Below are 19,047 nucleotides of genomic sequence, written 5' to 3'. Positions count from 1 at the left end.
GTGAAACAATTTTGCTTTACAAATTACATATAATTGGCTTTATAAATTTATGTAATTGCAGAAAATTATGTTCCTACTTCTATAGCTAAAGAGCTATTCCTGTTCTTTGAGTGATTTTTGAAAATGGAGTATTAAGGTAAGATGTTGTGCTGGCTGGTCTCCATTTACCCTTCTAGAACCATTCTCCACTCTTCCCTGCCTTATTATACCCCAGGGGATTGACCTCTACTCTCTTCACACCTGGTGTCCTGCTCTCTGCTCCCTGTGAGTTTGGCCAGTGGAGGCCCTGATAGGAGATTGGAGGTTGGTAGGAGAGAAGGATCAGAGTGTATTCCTCCCCCTTCCCCACTTCCTCCCTCATCCTCTCCCCTTTTACTCCCCCCTCCCAAGTTCCTCCCTCCCCGGCCAAGATTTTAGTTGTGTATGTGTTCCTCCATGTAAGAGGCAGCCCTCTCACATGTCCAACACCTGGTCTGTAAACTTTCCTTCTCCTTGCCCCTTCTGACTTAGGGGTGGTAACACCATTCCACTGTTCCTAGTTCCTAAGTAAGGTGGCTTCACCATCCCTTGCTCCGTGTCATTTTTATTAAACATTATTCAATGATTGTTTTCCATCTGCTGTGGGTTCTGACTGATATGGATACTTTTAGTTTAGTTATATATTTATCTAATTTGATAGTGCTCTTGGAGGTCACCTTTAACTGTCCTGTTTCTAAGTTGCATATTTTAAATCACACTATGTCTATTTAGAATCATCAAATAAATTAACTGGAAACTTTCATAAAGCTCAGATATTTTAATATTTGCTCTAATACAGGAATTCTGTGCATTACAAAGATTTTTAAAAAAAATTATAGTTATATAATGTGCTAGTATCACTTAAGAATAGGTCTGGATACTGACCAATTGACTAAAGTTCAATCCTTTTTTTTTTTTTTTTTTTTTTTTAAGTAGGCTCCATGCCCAGCATGGAACCCAATATGGGGCTTGAACTCAAAACCCTGAGATCAATTCCTGAGTTGAGGGGCGCCTGGGTGGGGCGCAGTTGGTTAACTGTCCAACTCTTGATTAAGGCTCAGGTCATGATCTCAGGGTCATGATATCAAGACCCAAGTTGGGCTCTGTGATTGGCATGGGACCTGCTTGTCCCTCTCCCTCTGCTCCTCCCCCTGCTCTCTCTCTTTCTCTCAAATAAATAAATAAAATCTAAAAAAAAAAAAAAGACCTGAGCTGAGATCAAGAGTCAGATGCTTAACCAACTGAGTCATCCAGGCACCCCTGACTTAAAGTCAATTCTAAAACAGAATGTCAGAAACACAAGCAAGACCTTAAAATGGGAGTATAGCACACTCTTTTGTCCTGTCATGAAGGTTAAAAAAAACAAATTGGCTCACCCAATTATTGGCACTATCATGGATGGCATGTAACCCATATATCTATAATCTCATTATAAGTAAATTATCCCAGTCAATTCTTGGGTATTCTTCATCTGAAGATGTAGCTTGTACAATATTAGTAGCTAAGCATTTTGGATTTAAGAGACAGTAAAGTGGCAGATTAATTAACTTTGTCCTATTCTGACCCCAAGAACCTGAATTATTACTATCCTAGGAAACTAAAGCAAACACACTGATTGGAGGAAATGGTATAAAACCCAAGGATAGCCTCTGTAAGAATGTGACTCATCAAACTCATCAAACTCATGGTTTGAATTCTTCTACAGGATATTTAACAAAATCTCAGAAGAGAGACTAGAGCTATGGTATTTAACAAGTGCATACCACTTTGGCTGTGTTCTTACCCCACCCTTGCCATGCTATCCATCTACTAAAAATGGATAGAAAACAAAATCTCTCTCAAACAGCAGCTAGAAGGACAAAAGACACTTGGTTCAGCACTACTAGGAAGAATCATGAATATACTCACATTCCAGCAAGAAAAAAGGAGAAATAGAACTGCTTAATTATGAGCAATGTGAAATGCCATGGCAAATATGCAAACATATTGAAGCAAAACAAAACAAAATGTGTAGAGAAGAGGAAGAAAGAAAGGAATGTAACTTTCAAAGGAAAGATAAAGACCTTAAATGTAAAATTAAAAAAAAAAAATTCCTCAAAGCACAAGAAAATTCATCACAATGATCTCAACTTAGAGAATAATAAGAACATGAATTCAAGAGCTCAAGGATAAGAGGATGAACAATAAAAATTGAGAAAAAGGGGGAGGTTGTAGATTTAGGAAAACAAGAGAAGACTACAAATATAATCACAGAAATAATTAAATTAAAGAAGGCCAAGTATAAAATAGAATTTACTAAAAATTGAAATACTGACCTAGAGGAAAGATTTGAGATAATTATAGTAAATGCATATTGAAAGAGACAAACAAATAAAGAGATCACAGGAGGGCTAATAGTTATTGAGGACAAAGAAAATCCAACATAAGGATATACAGCACTCTTGAGATAAGGAATCTGAACAAAGAAATGCACATGTATCCAAAGATATAAGGAATTTTTCCTAAAATGAATTCACTGAATCTCTCTCTCCATCTGTACACACAATGGGAACAGTGTTCACCAAAATGTAATGATGAATACTGCCAAATGGCCAAATTTGGAGTGATTTTAAAACATTTGTCATTTTCACTTTTCTAACATTTAAGGTAAATATGTTTCATCTTATTACAAAAAGAACAGGACTGATTTGCCTAAAAAAGTAGGTGATATATTGAAGCAGACATTTTCAGTGCCCACCCATTTCCCTTCAACCTTCCTGTGTGCTCCAGCGGACTCCCTACTGCCAGTACTCGCTTTTCTGTGCCTAAGTGTCATCTCCCTCAGCAGGGGAAACCCACTGTGTGCCTGTTCACATTGAGCGTGACCCAGAAGTGCTGAGAAACTGACATCCACCCCCAGCAGCCCTAAATCCAGCCCCCTTGGACTTCAGGTCAGACCTATATTTTGTACCATTTCCTAGGATTTCTCTAAAAGATCAACTCCAGTTACTCACCATAGAAGCAGACTAAATAGTGTGCTCTATTCTGGCTGCTTTCCCTTTCCTCATTGTCCCACTGCCCTGTTGATGTCCTGTACTCACCTCAAATGAAAGATTTGCATTCAAATTGTTGTTTTAGGATCTTTTGGAAGAGCCCAAATTTTTATGTACATCATGTGCAAATAAAATAATAAACACTAGAATTTCAAAAGTGCCCAAAATGATTCTGGATGGTAAGGTTGTTTTTTATAGTTTTTCTTCATTGAATGTTTAAAATTGTTCAATTATAAAGAAAAAAAATTATAAATAAAAAGGGAAGCAAAAGATATGGACTAAAGGAAAACATTAAAGCAGGCATTATCACTGCATATTAGAAACCAATGTCCATAACTAAGCAACATCCTAAAATATCAGCACATTCTGCCACATAAAACCATTTCCATTGTGCAAAATAAATTTTACAAGACAAATCTGGAAAGCAGGTACCATTGTACCTAGGTCTGTATCTGCTTTCCTAGTTTCCTATCTTCCCCTGTCAACCATTTTGATTCTGTTATTCTTTTCAGCATTGTACTTTCACATTATTGTACTATCACATCTACTTCTGTGCTTATTAGTGCATTGTTTGTATCAATAAGGTCTATTTTTAAAAGCAACCTCTACGGAACCATAAAGTAGGAGACTAGTAAAAAATCATGAATCCTATTTATTCCAAATCAATAATTTTACAAATTATACCCAGAATCACAATGGGATTCATTCAAGTTCAGCTGTTTAAGAGCAACTAGGGGGGTGCCTGGATGGTACAGTTGGTTAAGCATCTGACTCTTGGTTTCAGTTCAGGTCCTGATCTCAGGGTCGTGAGTTTGAGCCTTGCCACCAGCTCCACACTCAGCACGGAGTCTGCTTAAGACTCTCTCTCTCTCTCTCCCTCTGCCCCTCCCCCCGTGTTCATTCACGCTCTCAGTTAATTAATTAATTAATGCAATTAGGAACAGAACGAAACCAGGTCACCTGAATTCTAGTCCAATTATTTCTAAAACACTTCTTCATTCAAAATGTCCTTCTAAACCTATTTCCTTAACCAGGTGCTGGTAAACAATGATGTGAGGTTGATAGCAAACAGGCAGGAAGCAAGTAAAAGGTGATCGGAGGCAAAAGCAGTAGATAGACCTTAAAAAGGTAAAGATTACAATGTCCTACTTCGGATTTGACATGATTCACTGATTGCTGCTAGACGGAAATGGGTATGTCTGGGATGGACAGAAGGGGAAGGATGACGCAATGAGTAGCAAGTCTGAGCAGGGCTAAACCAAGCACATCTATCCACGTCTGACCAGTTTCTCTTCTAGGGTAAGGTTTAGTTGCAGTTCTTGCCACAACTCCCCTTCCTCTTTTGTCCCAGAAGTTCAAGGCTCTGTAGTTTAAAAAAAAAAAAAAAGCAACCCTTTAAGCTTTCAGATATTTTGAAATAAGTTTCGAAGGACAAATACTTCTTCCATAATCCTAATGTCATTCTGAAGTTGGAGTCTTCATAGGTAATTGCTGGCAAATTTAGAATGGGAAAACAAAATCACAGCTCTCTGTTTCTGAAAGACAGAGAAAGGCTAAAATTAAATTATCTCCCATTAATGAATTTTTGTGTATTTTGGATGCTGGACTTTTATCTATTTTTTTCAGAAGAAAAATAGACAAACAAAAATAATAATTATGTGACATTTAAGGTCAAAGTCACAAAAGTTCACATATGATAGTGGCATATTTATTTTTTTAATTTTTAAATTTTTATATATATAGTGGCATATTTATAGTTTGCTTCCTGTCACAGTCTTCTAAAGCTAAACTTTGAAATCAAAGTTCTCATGGCATGTATTCATGGGTTAGGCTCATAAATTGAATCATGTATTATGTACATGACACAATGCTAGTCAACATGGGCAGTTTAGAGATTATAAAACACTAAGAGATAGGAGTTTATACTGTATTTGGTGAAGAATATAGTTAGCATAACAAAAATCAAAATAAATGGTATTTGGAGGATGAGCTTTGTTAACAAACTCAAACCTTTGCTTTGTTAACAAACTCAAACCTTCGTGCTGGAGTCAGCCACATCATCTGATCACACGCAGTGCACTTCGTATCCTTCCTGTTTCTCTTGAGGTTTTTTAAATGCTTTGTTTTAAAGTTCCAGTCTTCATTTGACCATGTTGTTAGAGTTAAGGGAAGAAGAGGAAAATCCATCTTCAGGCAAAAACATTAATGGAAGAGAATCCCTTATGAGGTCCCCATTCTGTTGGCTGTAATCCATACAAGATTTTTTCTGATAAAGTAAATGACTGCTGATCAGACCTCAGAACTTCAAGTCCATATTCACACCTTTCAGGCAAAGTTTTTCTTCCTTTCCTCACCTTGAGAAATCTGGGTTTGCTTCTAATGAACTAACTATAGATATTTCTATTAAAATAAATGCCTAGTGTGAATACAGAGGAAGAAGGGATTACTTTTAATTGGAGAGTCAGATGAGGAAGGTTTATCAAAGGATTCAACATTTGAGCTCAGGCTTAAAGAAGAATTCCTACAATGAGAGTGTGGGAGGGACAGTCTAGGCTGAGGCAGCTTTACTTCCTGATTTGGGCCATTTCTATACTCACTAATAAAGGATAGAGCAGCAAAATAAAAAACAGAGAAGTAGCTGTATCTTTGTTTTTAGTTTGCAGTTCCAACCAAAAATCAGTTAAAAACTCAGAAACATTAGAGACTTAAACAAAACAAGCTTTTAGAGTTTTCTGTGAACATGAATTATCCCACGTACATTTTCCCCATTATCATGCCTGATTTAAAGTTTGAATATTATCCACTGCTCTATAGCATTCCTTTATATTCATCTGATTGGCTTTATAATATCAAAGAAGCTCCTGAGTAAGTCACCTTAACTTAATCTTCATAAATTGTAAGTGTGGAAATCTTAAAAATATGAAGAAAAACTTTTTAGTGAATAAGTAGGTAAGGGAAGGAGATGTTAATCTTAATACATTATTTGAATGATTAGATATAGTGTTCCTTTTTGACAGAGGCAAGCTTTCTTGAAATCTTAATGTCTTAAAAGTGTATTTATCATGTAGGATTTTTACTTTATTAATATCAAAGTTTAACTTTTTGCAATCTTTTCTCCTGTATTTGTTGCCCATGTATTGGCCTCCAGTTATGTATAAGATAGACCTATGATAATATAGGGTCAGACTTTTATAGCTCTTATTATCTGATAAACACTAAGGGCTAAGGGCTTTACGTATATTAACTAATTTGCTACAATATCCCAATGAGTTAAGTACTTTTATTATGCTCATTTTATATTTGGAAAAACAGAGGCATAATTAACTTGACCAAGATTTTACTGTTAGTGATTAGAGGAGCAGAAATTCAAACCCAGACAGTTTTCTTTCAGATAATGCTCTCTTAACCATTGCACAAAAGAGCCTCTTATAAAATCAAGACTATTGTTATAATGGCTGGCATATAGATATACAAATTAGCCATTCCTAATAAATTTTAGTTCATTAAATCTGATTTTACAATATACAAATTAGCCCATTCCTAATGAATTTTAATTTGTAAACGTAGCTGAAATTATAAATCAAAGGAACTTAAGGTGATTTATCTGATTACCTTTGAAAGGTAATCATAAGCGTAAGCATTTCAAGATGTATACATAAATATTTCAAGACATATCAGTTGATGCATATTTCATGTATTTAAAGCTGGTAAAATATGTTAGAAAAGTCCAAAATTTGTTTCTGAATTTTTTCTAGGAAATGCTTAGAATATAGGTCCTATAATGTGCAATATAAGCACTTTGCACATGAACTCTCAATGCTGAACTAAATCCATTTTGTTATAATTATTTACCTTTGCTTATTTAAGATATATTCACTATTATCTATGATTAATATAGTGTTGAGTTTACAGTCAAGAAAATAACCTTTCAATTACATATGTGCCAATGGAAAAAATACAGATCACTTACAACAATTCTGTAAGTTACAGTTTCCAGTTTTCACTTAAATGTGTTGCTAGAATTAAGAAGTAAAAATAAATCATCTTCAGCTCAGAACATTAAAGATAGAAGAATTCTAGTTTCTCCATCATTTAAATTAAAAATAAACAATCCTTTCAAGCACCTGTGTGTTTGACACTGTGTAGACAGCATATTGGGATGAGAGTAAAAGTGTTCACTTTTCCTTTGGATATTTGGGACTGGGTGGATGCTGTCAACATTAGTCTTGTGGTACAAGGTACATGTTTTGAAACACAGCTGCTCAGACAATTACTCACTTTCACTTTACCTTAACTGATCTGTAGCTTGCCTGTCACACCACCATAATCACTAGAGAGAATCATCTTTTATTGAGTAATAGCTGCTTGTGTAAAAGATCTTACCCTTCGTGAATATTGGCAATTGCAGTTAATTGCTATAGCTAGTGACAAACTTCTCATCAAGGTATCTTCTTCATGTTAATTTTCTTACATTTGCTGTCAAGTCAACCCTGCTTTTTCTGAGTAATGTAAATGGCCACTGAGATTTGGGAGGTAAGAATTTCAGTTCTGATTTTGCTATAGACTGTTCAGCTGGCCTCTCTTGTGTTTTTTGCACCTGCTTCCATTCCTTTGAATTCAAGGTATCTCACAGGAGGATCATGAATGGACTCACTAAAAAATCTCCAGCTGGAGGAGTTTCAAGGGATTTTTAGTAATTACAGACTTGGGAAGTGTATAAATTACAAGCATTTAACCTTTTAAAACAAAATCACTGAACAAAATTAGCATTTATAAGTTCAATATTACAGGTTGAGTTCTGGGAGAAAAATTGTCTTAGGTTTAGGAATCTACTGTGTAAAACCTTATAATTCTGAGTTAGTACCAATCTTTTTATCTAACATTATTTTGTTCCTTGGAATTCTGGTTGTCAAAAGTACCTTGTGTTCATTTGTGACAAAGACTGAAATATCTCCTGAAAGACAAAAGATCTTTACCTCTTCCTGTAACTACTCACAAAGTTGGACAAATACATAAAACTTTATCTCATCATCTGGGTTTCGTTTTCTTCTTTAAATTACATTGCTAGTTCTCTCCCTCTGCTACCAATTACACTAAAAGAATCTAAAAGGTGAGCAGAAAAATTCCTGTGAGAAAGAATCACTCCAGGGATCTTGGAATCTATTAATATCAACGTAAAGGGAGACCTCGTGATTCTCTATGATATTAGTCTATAACCCTTACCTACAGTCTTTCTGCTTCAATAAAATATACCAATAGTTTGTATCATGCATAAGGGTCCATAGTAGAACTTAAGATAATCTACATGAATTTCTAATAACTTTTCGTACATACTACCAAGGTATTGCCCTATTGAAATAAACATTTAAAATGTTAGCAAACAATCTGAAATGGATACTGCTAGGGACTTTTCTAGTAGTCAGCCTATTTGGGAAATGATGTTAAACCAACTACCAAGACTATTTTTAAAAAGCATACAATATTCCAAAGCTGTGAAAAATAAATTAGACTGCTTCAGTCTTGGCCCCAACTGTTATCTTTTTTTTTTTTTTTTTTTTTTAAAGATTTTATTTATTTATTTGAGAGAGAGAGAGCACATGAGAAGGGGGAGGGTCAGAGGGAGAAGCAGACTCCCTGCCGAGCAGGGAGCCCGATGCGGGACTCGATCCCGGGACTCCAGGATCATGACCTGAGCCGAAGGCAGTCGCTTAACCAACTGAGCCACCCAGGCGCCCCAACTGTTATCTTTTTACTTCAACTTTTATACCTGTAACTCTTGACTTTAATTTCATTTTGGATTCCACTCCTGCCATTCTGGAAATTGTTTCCCCTGCCTGTGTTGACTTCCTTGATCTCAATCTCATTCATCTTCACAGGCCAGTCATTGACTTTTTTGTGAAAATAAGCAAAGGATTTAGAAAATTTTCCTAGGGCTTCCTGGACATTTCCAGATAAATGTCTCATAAGAACCTTAAATTCAAGATGTTCAAAACTGACCTTGCTTTCCTTTTAAGCAAACTCTGTCCCCTTCCTGACTTCTGTATTTCTGACTTTGCCACCACCCTTCTCCCAATTACTCAAACTTCTCTTCCCCGTTCTCCTCATAATGTCAAGTCATTAGGTTGTACTTCAAATTTCTCACATCCTTTACAGCTTTTCCATTCCAAGCTCAATAGCCTCATAACAAGTTTCCCAAACACAACTCTATTTTAATCAGTTTAATGAACCACCTCCCAAATAATTATTCTAACGTACTGATCTGATAATATCATTTCCTTGATGAGAAATCCTCAATGTTTCTCATTGCATACCAAATTCACGTAAATTCTTCTCTCTGGCATTCAAGACCATCCCAAATATATCTGGCACTTACTTATCTTGTCCTACATACTGATGTGGACCTTCTATTCTCACCAAGCTCAACACCCCCATCTTCTCTGAACAGACCTGAATATCATTTCTTAGCCGCATTTGCTGTTTTCTCACAATGATCATAATCTCTTCCATTCAGACAGCATTCTCCAATAGAATGTTCTGTGAGAATGGAAATGTTCTGTGACTCTGTGCTGACCAACATGGTAGCCAGAAGCCACATGTGGTTAGTGAAACTTTGGCATACAGCTAGTGCAACTGAGGAACTAAATTCTTAATTTTATTTGATGTTAGTGAATTTAAATTTAAATTTCCACACATGTTAATGGTTATTGGAGAGTAAAGGTCTAGATCCTGCTCCCATCCCTCTGAATTCTGTCCATCTTACACGTCTAGGTCAACTATCTGTACTTTAATTTCTCTACTGATTTCCCTGATTGGAATAATTCTTTCTTTAACCCTTACAACAATTTAGCTACATCTCTTCTCAGCTTATATCACATAGTAAGAGAATATGAAAAAAAAAAAAAGTGATTAAAAGCCTGGATTCTGGATGCACAATACAGTATACTACCTGTGTCACTTTTTTAGGCAATTTACCTAGCTCCTCCAACCCTAGGTTTCTTAATTTGATAGTTGCAACCTTGGAGCGTTGTTATGAGGATTGAGTTAAAGGGTTTTGTTCTAATTTATGATTAAAAGTAATTCCTGATTTTCCATCTCAAAATAGTAAATAAATTGTGAAATACAGCCACCACCCAATAGTTTCTACCTGATAAAATTTCTTTAAATATAAAGGGGAAATGAGATTAACTAAAAGTTTTAAGAAGTGAAAATTATGCTCATAAAAATAAAAAAACTGAGTTATGTTTCTTATGCTTAAAGCCAGCAAAAGAGAAGGCTCTGAATATAATGGCAGTTATGGATAGAGCATGACTGGATGAGTCCAATTTTCCTTATAATACTTTGTTAAATTAGAAGCATATGAAAAATACACTTAAACACCAAATAAGAATTTTAGCTTGAGGTTTGGGCAAATTCTTAAAATTATTTACCATTTCTAAGTAAGGTTTAAACTTGGTAGAACATAATGAGTTTTGACGTAAATCAGTGGTGCTTTATGTAAAATCCAATTAGTGATTCATGGACCTGTCTGAAATTTTGCACTTTTCATTCATATTCTTCATAGAAGATGATTGCGCATTAAAAAAGCCCTACAATCCATCAGGTGGCCTCTTGAAAATAAGTTGCCATTAAAATGCAATGTATTTTTGTCATATTTGCTATAATACAAAGATTTATGTCATGTCATATATTTCTCAAGTTTATATTTATAATACTATTTAACAGATTGGATGGTTTCAATATTATTAACTAGGTGACCTTCCAGAATCTGTTAGAATCTCTATACCCCTAAGCCCTTAGTTGTGTAATAGCACAAAATTAACAAAAATTTGTCACAGAGCGATCATATAGATAAAAACTGACCAATTCCTATTTCTAATCTGCTTTTATGATTATTTTAATGGAAAATGTTTTAAAGGGTATATTTTCACTTAGGGATTGTTGAAAGATACATTATTTCTTTGATGTGGGAAACTAGAAATATATAAAAGATATCCTAAAATATTGCATTGACATCTAGCAGGAAAGTGACTTAAAAGGAAATGGGTGGAAATTTCACCAAATATATCTGCCTCAGAAAACTCTTAATTTGTTCAAATCAATTTTCACATTAAGCTAGCACCTTATCTATTTATTGAATTTGATTTTCTGATGCATCTCTATCTACATACTTTTCTAAGCTTATTTTCCTAGATTTAAATTTATCTCAAAGGCTTATCAGCTTTAATGCTGCAAAAGCTTATCTACTGCTGTCCCCTCCTCTCACAGAGGATAAAACAGAGATCCCATACAAATAAAGCAGCCTAATCAAAAATAGATCTTAGATGTATTACCTCCTACTTCTTTCCCACTTTTGAAGTGTCCTATTTACAAGTTTTTAGCCCCTCAACTGCTGATCGGTCTAGATTTTGAATAATTTCTTGCTTGATTTCTTTTATTTTTCTCCTCCCAAGAGTTTACCTTCTGAATACACTTGGCTATTACTCTTGAATTGTTTTTTTCTTGAACATTTCATTCTTCCATTTCTTACATTCAACTCTGATGAATGCTAAAGTTTTTCACAACAGTTTTTTTAATTTATTGCATTGTCTCCAACTTTATAGGTAAAACTATATCAGCTACTACCACTATGTGCTGCATAAGAAACCATCCCAAAACTCAGTGGCCTAGAGTAATGAGCATTTATTTTGGGTTCACACACTTGCAAGATAATGGAGTTGGGTTGATCTAGACTGGGTTGACTGGGCTTGATACCAAATTCTAGATTAGGTCCAGATTCACTCTATGGGTCTCTCTTCCTCTAAGGCTGGCTACCTAAGCATGTTATTTTCATAGCAAAAGGCAAGACTACATCCAATCTCACAAGCACATTTCAAACCTCAGCTACTTTCATTTTGCCAACATTCTGTTGGCCAAAACAAGTCACATAGCCAAACCCATCATCAATAAGACAGGGAAGTTAGTCCTTCCAAAGAGGCAGGGGCATTGGGCTGTATGGGAACATTTGCTGAACAATAATTTATCACACTAGTCCTGGAACTACTCAAACTTTACTGATACAACATTCTCTTTATCAGATATATTCAAATAATTTTCAATAAATACTTATTGGACACCAACTTGGTGCCAACATTATTCACTCCCTTATTTCTGCAACTCTCCCCTCGGTGAAGATTTTGTGATCTGAAAATTCAGTAACAATCTCTTTGGATTTCCTTCTAGATGGACAGAATTGGATGAAGACTAATGAACAATGGAACCAGTTTAAATTCATTGTTAGGGAGAATTTTACATGCAATGTTTAAATTAACTGTTAAGAAAGATAGGAATGGTTGTTGCATATTCCTTCCTATAGTAGAGATTTTGAAAGAGTGTGAAAGAGGAATGGCCCTGCCTAGGGAAGCTGATCAATGTAGACAGGCTCAGCAGTTTTGCAAGCCCAGAAATACTACACTGTCAGTATCCTTTGTAATCAGATGCTTGCATATCTCACACCATACTCTGCCTTATACTTTTTTCTACACTTATCTCAAATGCATGTATAATTGGGTACCCATTCTACCACTGTTGAAGTTTTGGCTCATTTTTCACTATGATATATAATGATATAAGAAACATCTTTGTGTGTACACTGTCTATCTCAGATTGCTTTTTAGACTAGATCAGAAAAAGGATTTTTGGATGGCAGGGTGTAATTTCTTATAAGGCATTTGACACATTGCAGGGAGGCTCCTTATGCATGTTTATTTGTTTTGTTTTGCACTATAGAAATGGAATGTAACCTATATAAATTCTCCCTTCCTATGTGGCCTACTGTATTTGTTGACCTACTTCTACATTTAATGGATAATGATGCTTATCACCAATATTTTATACCCTAACTTTCCCATTCTTAAAGTTTTAAATTTTAGTCATCTTTCAATTGTCTACACCGTAATTTTGTTTTTTTTTTTTTTTTCAATAGTGCAAATGAAATGTTTTCGGAATCTCTGCATATTTGAAAATCTCCTCTAGCACTTTACATATACAAGAACACTGCTAAGTTCAACCTCTTCCTCCATGACAATGTGGATGTTGCTCTATTTCCTGCTGGCATTAACTTTTAAAAAAGAAAACTGAAGCCAAGCTAGTTTCTTTTCTTTCACAAGTAACTTGCATTTTCTGTCTGGATGCCTTTAAGAATTTTCCTCTTGTTATTCAAAAATGGCCTTCACGTTTCATTAATCATTTCAGATAAGAACAGTCCTCTTGCTCCATTCCAGAAAGTAGCATTTAATTACATCTTAGGTGATTATTACTGTTTCAGTCGAAAACAACTCCTTAGGAATAGCTGAACCTGTTTAAAGCTCTTCCTAACTTACAACCATTTACAGTCAAGACACAGTTGTCTAGGAAGGGCCTGTATGATGCCAGGGGCACTATCCTCTCTGCCACACCTCTTACTGTTGTCTCCCTTCCCATACACTCATACCTAGGTTCTGCCTTCTGCCTAGGCCCTTGTGACCCATGCTTCAGTGAGGCAGGCCGCCCCATATTCTGCTGGATGTCCACCTTGTTTGCCAACTTACTCTTGGTTCCAGTGCCCAACTATAGCTGAAAACAGGCCCACAGGAGGCAAGGCCAAGTCTACTGCCTCAGATCCTTCTTATCCAGGACAAAAATTCAGATACTCCTAGAAGCCAAGTTTCCTAAATATATATATAGTAAATGGAATCAGTAGTTTTTGGTTTACTCGTGTCCATTATCTTCCCATGAGAATTTCCAAACTATCTTGAAAGCTTAATTCAGAGAAACAATTGGTTGTTAAAAAAAAAAAATCAGTTGAATTCCAACAACCAATTTCATCCACTTACTAAACAGTTGCTAACTTTTTATTTCAAATGATCCATTTAAATATTTAATTTTCGAATTGCTTTCAATGTAGAGTCATTAGCAAAAGGACACTAGCAACCACCATAACTCAACAATATATAATCTAATTATTCAAACAAACCATGTTTAAAGACTAGAAGACTAGTTTGATTCAGTTCTTCACAAATCAAATGTATAGCCTTGGATTTCATTTAGTCAATGATGCTTTATATAAAAATAATATTTTAGTTATGCTCAATTTTATGTAGTTATATATATAGCCTCTGTATATATGTGCATTCATGTGTACCCATGTGTGTGTGTTTAAAGGAGCTCCAACCACATTGATAATTTAAAATTCTAAATTTCTTGTCTAAATTTTGCAATCATAATACCATAGTTCAGTATTTTTAACAATCATCTTGCTAAAAATAAAAATGAGTGTCACTTGATTTATCCTGTTTATCAAGTAAATACTTAACAGTATATTTGTAAGTAACTTTTAAAAGTTCAGGACTTAGAATTACAATTTTCTTATAGTGATTACTTTCCATATATACTATATTAGTTATTAAATGTTTCATTATATAATGAATATGATTTCTTTCTTCAGTCAATATAGGCACCAACTATGTATTTTCCTAGATGCTGAGCAGCCAATAGTAAAATAGATGAAGTTGTTTCATTTTCACTCTGGTCTATGGAGAAAGATGTAAATATAGAAGCAAATGTAAAGTTGTATATATATATATCATACATATAGTTATATATATATATACACACATAATTTCATTAGCGAAAAGACTGTGAAGAAAATAATATAGACACTTCTCACTAGGAAAATAACTTTTAATCTACCAAATACTCATGGCAGGGAAAAATGAAGGAGTTGTGTTTAATTTTGAATCTGCTTGGCTTGTAAATGATTTCTAGCTTAATTATTTTATGAGCACTTGGCTGTCCAGCTTTTTCATTTAAACATAACTATTACATAGCTACTGCACTTAGTATTTTGATCCAAGCTTATCACTAAAGAAAGCCACCAAACAAGGGAAGAAATGAAGAGTAGAAAGGAACTGAGAAGAACTACAAAAACCATAAAACAAGTAAAAAAATTATAACAAATATATACCTATTAATAATTATTTTGAATGTAAGTGGACTAACTGCTCCAATCAAAAGACATAGAGTAGAATGTTAACATTTGGGGAATCTGAGTGAAGGCTATACAGGGATTCTTTGTACTATTTTGAAACTTCTATGTATTGAAAATGCCAAAATTAAACACTCAAAAAAAAAAAAAAAAGATGAGTGAGGACTTTAGGGGAAGATGGTGCAGTAGGATGATCACTTCATCTCATGGGTACACATAGATAACACCCACATCAGTGTAAACAACCCTGAAAACAACCCAAAGACTGGAAGAATAGACTCTCCACAGCTAAATGTAGAGAATAGGCCACACTGAAAACTGCAGGGAGAATGGAGACAGGACCCAGACCAAACTGACCTGTGAGACTGTCCACAGGAGGGAGTGACACTAGAAGCACAGAGATGGGAGAGGAGCAAATCCCACATTAGGCAAGGGGACCCACACTGGGAAGACAAGTTCCCATAACATTTGGCTTTAAAAACCAGAGGGTTAGCTTTATGAGTTCTTACAATGTGGGTTTTTTTTTTCTTTTTTTTTTTTTCATTCAATTAGCCAACATACAATACATTATTAGTTTCAGATGTAGAGTTCAATAATTCATCAGTTGGGTATAATATCCAGTGCTCATCACATCACGTGCCCTCCTTAATGCCCATCACCCAATTATCCCATCCCCCCACCCACCTCCTCTCCAGCAACCCTCAGTTTGTTTCCTAGAGTTAAGAGTCTCATGGTTTTTCTACTTCTCTGATGACTTTCCCATTCTGTTTTCCCTCCCTTCCCCTATGATCCTCTGCATTATTTCTTATATTCCACATGAGATCATATGATAATTGTCTTTCTCTGATTGACTTATTTCGCTCAGCATAATACCCCCCAGTTCCATCTATGTCAACATAAATGGTAAGTATTTATCCTTTCTGATGGCTGAGTAATATTCCATTGTATTTTTATGCCACATCTTTATCCATTCATCTGTCGATGGATATCTGGGCTCTTTCCAGTTTGGCTATTGTATACACTGCTGCTTTAAACATTGGGGTGCGGGTGCCCCTTTGGATCAATACATTTGTATCTTTGGGGTAAATACCTAGCGGTGCAATTGCTTTGTCATAGGGTAGCTCTATTTTTAACTTCTTGAGGAACCGCCCTACTGTTTTTCCAGAGTGGCTGTATCAGCTTGTATTCCCACCAACAGTGTAAGAGTGTTCCCTTTTCTCTGCATCCTTGCCAGCATTTGTTGTTTCCTGACTTGTTAATTTTATCCAGTCTGACTGGTATGAGGTGGTATCTCATTGTGGTTATGATTTGTATTTCCCTGATGCCAAGTGATATGGAGCATTTTTTCATGTGTCTGTTGGCCATTTGTATATCTTCTTTGGAGAAATGTCTATTCATGTCTTTTGCCCATTTCTTGACTGGATTATTTGTTTTTTGGGTGTTGAGTTTTATAAGTTCTTTACAGATCTGGGATACTAGCCCTTTATCTTATATGCCATTTGCAAATATCTTCTCCCATTCTGTAGGTTGTCTTTTAGTTTTGTTGACTGTTTCCTTTGCCGTGCAGAAGCTTTTTATCTTGATGAAGTCCCAATAGTTCATTTTTGCCCTTGTTTCCCTTGCCTTTGGAGACATGTCTAGCAAGAAAAAAAAAAGTAGCTGCGGCCTAGGTTGAAGAACTGTCAGCTCTGGAAGAGCTGGAGGTTAATAGAAAACTAAGGACCTACTTTTAAAGAGACAGCACAATGAACAGCCTGGCTGAGATGCCGCATACAAGCAGCAGGTTGAAAAACACCTGGGGTACATGGGAAGCAGATTTATTTACAAATTTCAGAACATGTGCTTGAGGGGTAGGGATCTTTAAGAGACTTCACCAAGAACAGGTGCAGGTGCATTTCCCTCCCACACCCCCAAGCTGAGATATGTGAATACCTGTGGGAACCAGCATGACATGAACACTCTCCACTTAGCTTGTTAACAACCAGCCCCACCCCCACACTCTTCTGTGGACTGCCCCTTCCAAGCCACCTTTGACAGGAGTTCTTCAAAGCTTTACAGGTACCCTCCCACAGCAGACCACTGCAAACCTTGAGAATACCTTGCACCCCACCCCCATGGTCTCCTGCAGACCCTCCCCATCCAACATGTCCTTGGCAGGAGTCCATCTGAAGAGGCACCACAGTGTGGCAGTGTGCAAGTAGCCCTGATAGAAGCCAGCACCACTCTAAAATGACTCCTGCCCCAGGGAGAGGGGAAGATAACTATACACACCAGTCCTACTGGGGCCCCAGCAGTGGGCTGGCAGACATTGTGTCTGACTGCAGACTAGCCACCAACTAAAGCTTCTCAGGGGACAACACAGGGAGTGCCCTGCAATTCAATGTGAGCACAGCTCTGGCAAATGCCTGGTCTGACCTAACTCAAGCCCAAGGTGGCCCCAGACTGGCCCATTAACAACACAGGAACCAAACCCTGCCCACAACAGGAAAAGAGAGCCATTGCAGATGAGTAGACTGAAGGCAAATGCAGCTCAGCCACAGCTGTAGGGTGCACACAATACACACAGAAGATACCTCTGAAGTACAAAGTTCTGGTCAAGAGGGGACATTGCACTACAGGGCACGACAGGACCTCGTCTTCATAAAGCCACTACCTTCAAGGGCAGAAGCTATAGTTAATTTTCCTAACACATAGAAAAAACAGGACAAAAATACAGCAAGAGACCTAAACAAAACAGAGATAATATGTTTGATAGAGAATTTAAAGTAATTATCATAAAGATACTCACTCGACTTGAGAAAAGAGTGGAAGACCTCAGTGAGACCCTTAACAAACAGATAGAAAACATAAAAAGAACCAATGAGAGATGGAAAAATTCCATAACTGAAATTAAAAATATACCATAGTATATTTATAGTATTCATAGTATATGAATAGTAGCCTAGAGGAATCAGATGAATGAATCAGTGACCTGAAGGACAAAGTAATGGAAAGCAATCAAGATGACCATGAGAAAGAAAAATATAATAAAAAATGAAATAGATTAAGGGAACTCAGTGACACCATCAAGCATAATAACATTCACATTATAGGGATCTCAGGAGGAGAAGAGAAAAGGGGGTAGAAAATTTATTTAAAGAAAGAATAGCTGAAAACCCCAAATCTGGGGAAGGAAACAGAAATCCAGATCCAGAAGGCAAAAGGAACCCCCAACAAAATCAATGTGAGGAGGTCCACACCAAGACACATAGTAATCAAAATGGCAAAGAGTAGTGATAAAGAATTTTAAGCAGCAAAAGAAAACACTTATATACAAGGGAAACCCTGTAAGGCTTATATACAAGGGAAACCCTGTAAGGCTATCAGCTCATTTTTCAGCAGAAACCTTGCAGGTCAGAAAAGAGTGGCATGATATAAGAGAGACAGACAGACAAAGAGAGAGAGAGAGAACGCAAATAAGTAAAATCAGAAATGTAAAGAAATACAAAGGATTATAAAAGAATATTAAGAAAAATTATATGCCAACAAATTGGACAACCTAGAAGAAATGGATAGATGCCTAGAAACATATAACCTCCCAAAACTGAATCGGAAGAAATAGAAAATCTGAACAGACCGATTATCAGCAGTGAAATTGAATCAGTAATCAAAATCCTAACAAACAAATGTCCAGGACCAGATGGTTTCACTGGTGAAATCTACCAAACATTTAAAGAAGAGTTAAAACCTAGTCTTCTCGGGACACCTGGGTGGCTCAGTCGGTTAAGCGTCTGCCTTTGGCTCAGGTCATGATCCCAGGGTCCTGGGATCGAGTCCTGCATTGGGCTCCCTGCTCCGTGGGGAGCCTGCTTCTCCCTCTGCCTCTGTCTCTCTCTCTCTCTGTCTCTCATGAATAAATAAAATCTTTAAAAAAATAATAAAAAAATAAATAAATAAAATAAAATAAAAATAAAACCTAGTCTTCTCAAATTACTACAAAAAATAGAAGAGGAAAGA

The sequence above is a fragment of the Halichoerus grypus genome, chromosome 1 (genome assembly GCF_964656455.1).
Source record: "Halichoerus grypus chromosome 1, mHalGry1.hap1.1, whole genome shotgun sequence".
Lineage (NCBI taxonomy): Eukaryota > Metazoa > Chordata > Mammalia > Carnivora > Phocidae > Halichoerus > Halichoerus grypus.
This window is presented reverse-complemented; position numbering follows the sequence as displayed.